This window comes from Cetorhinus maximus, chromosome 13 (assembly GCF_964194155.1).
Source record: "Cetorhinus maximus chromosome 13, sCetMax3.hap1.1, whole genome shotgun sequence".
In the NCBI taxonomy this organism is placed as follows: domain Eukaryota; kingdom Metazoa; phylum Chordata; class Chondrichthyes; order Lamniformes; family Cetorhinidae; genus Cetorhinus; species Cetorhinus maximus.
In genome coordinates this window covers 23,534,546-23,541,012 of record NC_135891.1, presented here as the reverse complement: position 1 = coordinate 23,541,012, position 6,467 = coordinate 23,534,546, and the positions used below count along the sequence as shown (strand labels likewise).

Here is a 6,467-nt window from a genome sequence, read left to right as displayed (position 1 = left end):
CTACAGGAAACAGGGCACAGTTCTAATGAAGAGCACATCAAAAGCTTTACCTATTGTTTTGCCTCAGATGCTAGTCAGCCTACTGTACGTTTTCAGCATTTTCTGCACTTTATTTGGCGACAGACTAGAGGTTTCTCTCAGGTTCTTTCATTGTGTTCCGAGGTGAGGAGCAGAAGTAGCAGTGATTATATATCTGATATTCCTGAGTCAGTGGATCTGCATTTGATCTTCCTGCAACATAATTATGGAAATTGGTCATATAACCAAATAAAAAAGGCTGCCTGCTGACTGACAGTAACAAAAAAAAAATCAAATACTGGCTCAGCATACCCACAACCTATTCATGGGCAAACTGAGAAATGACAGCTTGTAGCAGAACGTCATTTTACCTTAAACAGCTTTGACATCTTTCTTTACTTTAGGTCAAGTAAAGTGTCCTTGGATACCTGTCCTGATTTTGATAGATTTGGAGATGCCACATGACTCTGCAATAATTTGGCCTTTTATTTCATCAATTCAGCCAGCTGACACTGCACATTTTTCTCACTTCTTCATTCTTGTGGATTCAAAGCTTGTGGAATGACTGCTACGGCATTTAGCCTTTGTGTTATTGCCGGTCCCAAGGCAATCCTTTTATTTGGTTATATGACTAATTTACATAATTATGACATTTAAATCTCACAGCTCAAAAAATGCAAATGTGGCAAGGCAAGGTCTAGAATACCAATGCTGCATTATAAAAAACTCTATGCCTCTAGACAAATTACATTAAATAGTAGATTTTCTAAAGCCCCACATGGGGCATTGAACCTCACAGTTTGATGAGGGAAATCAGGCCTGTGATTTCTGCTGCTAAAATGAGGCCACATAACTGGCTGAGCAAGGGAATTCCATTTCAGTTTCTGAACGTTCTGGACATGTCAATTGAGAAATAGAAAAAGACAAACAAAGAATGCCAGCAAAATGGCTTTCAATTAATGCCAGCAATCTAACCAATTAGATTTTTTCTCTTCCTACATAGCAAGCAGTACATGACCATCCAGGAATTTGTGCATGTTTCCTGCACACCATACTGCAGGCCGTTAGTTTCTCAAAAAATACCATTGAATGTCATCCTATGTTGCAACCAGGTCTTCAAGCATTGACATGCTCTGCAGCCTCTCTCCATGCCTGCTAATTTGTTTGACACCAAAACGATACAGAACTTCCTTCCTGACCCTCACTTTCTCCTGTAGTATCCACAGAACAGCATCAGCAAAACAGGGAGATTTGGCAGTCAACATTATAATCAGTGTTAAAGCATCGCTGAAAATACACCTCTCCTTTAAGAGATGTAGTCATTAGATTTGTATTTCCTGCCCCCCACCCGCCCCACCCCCCTCGCAAATGGCAATCTGTCCACCACCAATTTCTCCTTTATTCTTTCATGGGATGTGGGCATCGCTGGCAAGGCCTGCATTTGTTAACAATCCCTAATAGCCCTTGAACTGAGATCGGCCATTCCAGAGGGCAGTTAAGAGTCAATCACATTGCTGTGGGTCAGGAGTCACATGTAGGCCAGGCAAGGTAAGCGCAGCAGATTTCATTCCATGAAGGACATTAGTGAACCAGATGGGTTTTACAACAACTAATGATAGTTTCATGGTCACCATTACTGAGACTAGGGGCAGAACTTTCTGTCTACCGGGCGGGCGGGCCCGACCCAATCTCCGGCGGGCGGGGAGCCGATCCCCGCCGGAGAAACAGGCCCCACCGCCATTTTAAGTGGGCGGGCCAATTAAGGCCGGACCGTGGTGACGGCCGACAGGAAGTGCTATGCTCTTCCTGTGCGGGCGGGGGCGGGAGGGATTCTCCAAATGCGAGAGTGCGCTCTTTCGCGCATGCGCATGAAAGAACGCATATCTCCCTGAGGCTAAGTGCGGCCTCAGGGAGAGCACTGAAAGTTGTACAAAGATTAAAAATAGAAAAATTAAAAAATCCTTGACATGTCCCCCTCATGTGACAATGCCACACGAGATGGGACATGTTAATAAATTTCACTAAAACTTTATTAAAGATTTTTAAACCCTACATGAAACCTCATCCCGCCGATGGATGAGGTTTCATATTTTTTCAGAAGCCCGCCGGGGCTCCTGGCCTGCCCGCCAGCCTGAAGGTTGGACGGGCAGATCCTTTGATTGTTTTAATGATCCTGTCAATGGCCTCAATTGGCCATTGACAGGTTGGCAGGCGTGCAGCTGATTTCGCTGTGGCCCCGCCTTCCTGAAAATTTAAATGGGGCGGGATGACATCGGGGGCTCCTCCTGACGTCATCCCGTGTCATCTTGTGAATTCGGTGAGCAGGCCCCACCCCCTGCTCACCGACGGCAAAATTCAGCCCTAGATTTAGTAATCACAATTAAATTCCACCAGTTGCCATGGCAGGATTTGAACCCATGTACCCTGAGCATAGGCTGGGATTTTCCAGTCCCCATTGCGGCTGGACCTGCTGTGGAAGATTCAGCGGCCTAGCCTAAAGTCCATTGACTTTCAGTGGGACCAGAAGATTCTGGTGGCGGGTGGAGCTGGAAAATCCTGTCCATTAATCTGAGCCTCTGGAATACTAGTCCAGTGACATTAACCACTCGTACACCACCACTTCCCCCAATGGGAGAAAATAAATGATCATCAAAAAGGCTCAGGGCACTCATCAATCATATTGTGTGGCCATTAAAATCAATAGGGAGATGGGAATGGTTGTTGGAAGCCAGAGCTAACCTTTGCATCCATGAGTACTAGCCGCACTAAGAAAATAGCAGAGGAGCTTTGGCATAGAAATTTATGCAGCTAATGCTGATTCCACATCCAGCACTTCCCCCTGCAAGATATAACAGGCAAGCCCCTTCGTGCAAATGGACAGTGGTAATGCCCAATGTTTGAAACGGTGTTTTCCAGACAGTGTGGAAGGAATATTAGGTTTCTGCTATCGTTAATGTCCACACAAGATACTTTTGTAACAATGAGAAGCATGGGCGGGATTTTTCCCCTGTCGGGGGTGAAGTTGAAATGCGGGCGTGCACAGGCGCGCCTCCGATCGGTGTCCCCAATTGGTGGCATGCCGCCATTTTACGTGGGCGGGCCAATTAAGGCTCACTCAGCATGACGTCCGCATGGAAGCGCTGTGCGCTCCCTGTGTGGGTGGGGAGGGGGGGAATCCCTAAACCTGAGAGTGCGCTTTTCCACGCATGTGGCTGAGTGCTACCTCAGGGAGATCGGCTGTACATTAAAAATATTAAAAATAGGGGGGAAAAAAATCCCTGCCATGTCCCCTCATGTGACACTGTCACATGAGTTGGGACATGTCCATAACTTTTTAAAAAACTTTAATTATTTTTTTAAAACCTACATGAAACCTCATCCCGCCCGTGTATGCTTTTTCTGAAGCCCGCCAGGGCTCCTGGCCAGCCCGCCAACCTTAAGGTTGGACAGGCGAGTCCATTAATTACTTCAATGACTCTGTCAATGGCCTCAATTGGCCATTGACAGGTCGGCGGGTGCACAGCTGATTTTGCTGAGCCCCGGCCTACCTGAAAATTTAAATGGGGCGCGGTGACGTCGGGAGTTCCGCCCAACGTCACCGCATGTCATTTTATGCTTCGGCGAGCGGGCCCCGCCCCCCCACTTGCCGATGAGAAAACCCCATGTTCCAATTACCTAACTCCTGATGCTAGTAAATATCATCATCATTTGGAACGGGTTACAAATTGACTGCATGAGGCAAATTGATGCTTTCCTTGGTGTGGTTTGTACCTGTGCTTTTATTGATGGTCGTCTTCAGAACCAAATTGTGTCACCCTCACTTGATGTATCTCCTGTACTGTATGTCTCATTTAAATCATTGCTCATTCTTCTAAATTGCAAAGAGTATAGGCTCAATTTTCACAGCCCTTCAGGACAACCCTCTCATACCCCAGAAACCAGACCTAAGGACTTTCACTGTACCACACCTAATGCAAGTATATCCTTCCTTGGATATGGCGACCAAAACTGCACAAAGTATTCCAGGTGTGGTCTGTTAGAATCATATCTCTCAAGACTGAAGTTTTCTCTTAGAAATTGGAAGGACATGGCATGATATGGATGCCAACCTGGGATTTTTTTTAAAGGTCATAAGTTCACCTTGGAACTGTAAACAGCAGGTCCCTTACAAGAAATCATCTGACCAATATGGTACTTGAGAAGGAGTTGTTTGTTTGAACTGCAAACCACTTTACTTAATGAAAAGCTGGGAGACAAAAAGGCAATCACATGGGAGAGAGGGTAAAAACTTAAGTTGTGAACCTGTTTGTTTTGAAGGCAGTTTTGTTAGAGAACAAGCTGAGGAAAGAAGACTACCTTGACTGGCTCCCTCTCTCCACCTTACCTAAAATTGTGAGTGGCTATCAACCTGCAGCCAGAGAACGCTCATCTGAGTGTAACTAGTCTGAGTTTTTGAAAGAAGCCTGGTCAGAGTCTTTCTTCTTGTGGGTACTAGAGGTTTAGGTACAAAATTGGCCATTTTGGTCAGAAAATTAAATATTTAACTTAATGGTATGGCCTGCGGAGTAGTGGGGCAGAATCATGCACTCCTCCCATCCCGGTCATAACAGGTCTCAAGACTTCCTTATTCTTGTGCTTCAATCCCCTTGCAACAAAGGGCAACATGCCATTTGCCTTTCTAATAGCTTGTTGTACCTGCATGCTAACTAACTGTGTTCCTTGTACAAGCACACCCAAGTCTCCCTGAACATCAACATTTAGAAGTTTCATGTCTTTTAAAAAATATTCTGCTTTTCTATTCTTACAACCAAAATGAATAACCTCAAATTTCCCACATAATTCTGCATCTGCCACCTTGTATCCCACTTACTTGACCGATCTATGGGTGGAAATTCACAGCTCCCCTGCCCCCACAACCGCCAGAGTGGGCTGGCAGGAAGGGGAAGGGCCATAAAACTAGGTGTCATGGTAGCGGCACCATGCCCGCCACTTACCTATCTCTGCTGATATTTTGATAGTGGTCAGGCCACCTTTAGGCCAATTGAGGACCTTAGGTGATCAATTAATAGCCAATTATGGGCTTTTTCCAGCTGCCGGCCGCTGGCATTTGTCAGGGTGGGGAGGTGCCAACAGAATGTGGCAAGTCCACCTGGATGAAGCCTGGTGGTCTTTTTGTGAACTAAATAGGGCCCCATGTGCCCAACAGAATCCCCCCAAAAATGGTACACCCCCATCACCACTTGTTCTTTCTCCCTGCCCTCCTGAACCTGGTCCTCCACCCACTTCGCTGGAGCCTACCAGATAAGCCCTAGCAGAAGACCCAAGTTAACTTCTCAAGCAGCTCTATCGATGATCATCATTGGGGACTGCCTATAGACCCAGGTGTGGCCTATCTAATGGCCAGAAGCTCTCAAAAGTAGGGGCATCCTGAGCCAATTAACAGCCAGATGGCCATGAAATCGCTGCAAGGTGACCTGGTTAAGTGGAGGCTAGCTCAGCCTTTTCAGTTGGTGGGGTGGAACAACTACCTCCATATAAAATTTCAACCTATATCCCTTTGTAGCCTTTTATTGTCCTCCTCACAGCTTGCATTCCACCTAGCTTTGTATCATTAGCAAACTTGGATACACTACCCTCTGTCTCTTTGTCTAAGTCATTAATATAGATAATAAATGGCTAAGGCCCCAGCATTGATCCTTAGTTTTACTAGGTTTATTAATTCAATAAAGTAATAAAAGTTGCAGTTGTTTTGTTCTGAAATTGACACCACTCCCTAACTTAAAGAGTAAAAATAAAGTGTCACTACTCACCAACTATTCAGTCACCTTATGTCCTGAAACATCACTCACTCCTTGGGCAGAATTTTCTGCCTGTCGGGCGAGCGGGCCCGACCCATTGTCCGGTGGGCAGGGAGCCGATGCCCGCCAGAGAAGTGGGTCGCACCGCCATTTTAAGTGGGCGGGCCAATTAAGGCCCGCCCAGCGTAACGGCCGGCAGGAAGTGCTATGCGCTTCCTGTGCGGGCGGGGGCGGGCGGGATTCCTCAAATGCGAGAGTGCGCTCTTTCGCACATGCTCACGGAAGAGCGCATATCTCCCTGAGGCTAGGTGCTGCCTCAGGAAGATCGCTGACAGCTGTATAAACATTAAAACTAGAGAAAAAAAATCCTTAACATGTTCCCCTCATGTGACAATGTCACACGAGATGGGACATGTTAATACATTTCACTAAAACTTTATTAAACTTTTTTAAACCCTACATGAAACTTCATCCCGCCGGTGGATAAGGCTTCATATTTTTACAGAAGCCTGCCGAGGCTCCTGGCCTGCCTGCCAACCTTAAGATTGGACGGGCAAGTCCTTTAATTGTTTTAATTATCCTGTCAATGGCCTCAATTGGTGATTTTGCTGCGCCCCCGCCTTCCTGAAAATTTAAATGGGACGGGATGAT

At 46.1% G+C, this 6,467-nt stretch overlaps 1 long non-coding RNA gene across 1 annotated transcript; it reads right to left on the bottom strand.

Annotated features, from left to right (window-relative positions):
• Positions 1-879: 879 nt before the first annotated feature.
• Positions 880-5,901, bottom strand: LOC144689159 (uncharacterized). The gene is made up of 3 exons (XR_013578578.1): positions 5,829-5,901; positions 3,790-3,889; positions 880-1,229 (listed from the first exon to the last, which is right to left on the bottom strand). It is a non-coding gene; the product is annotated as an uncharacterized LOC144689159 (long non-coding RNA).
• Between the last annotated feature and the right edge of the window lie 566 nt (positions 5,902-6,467).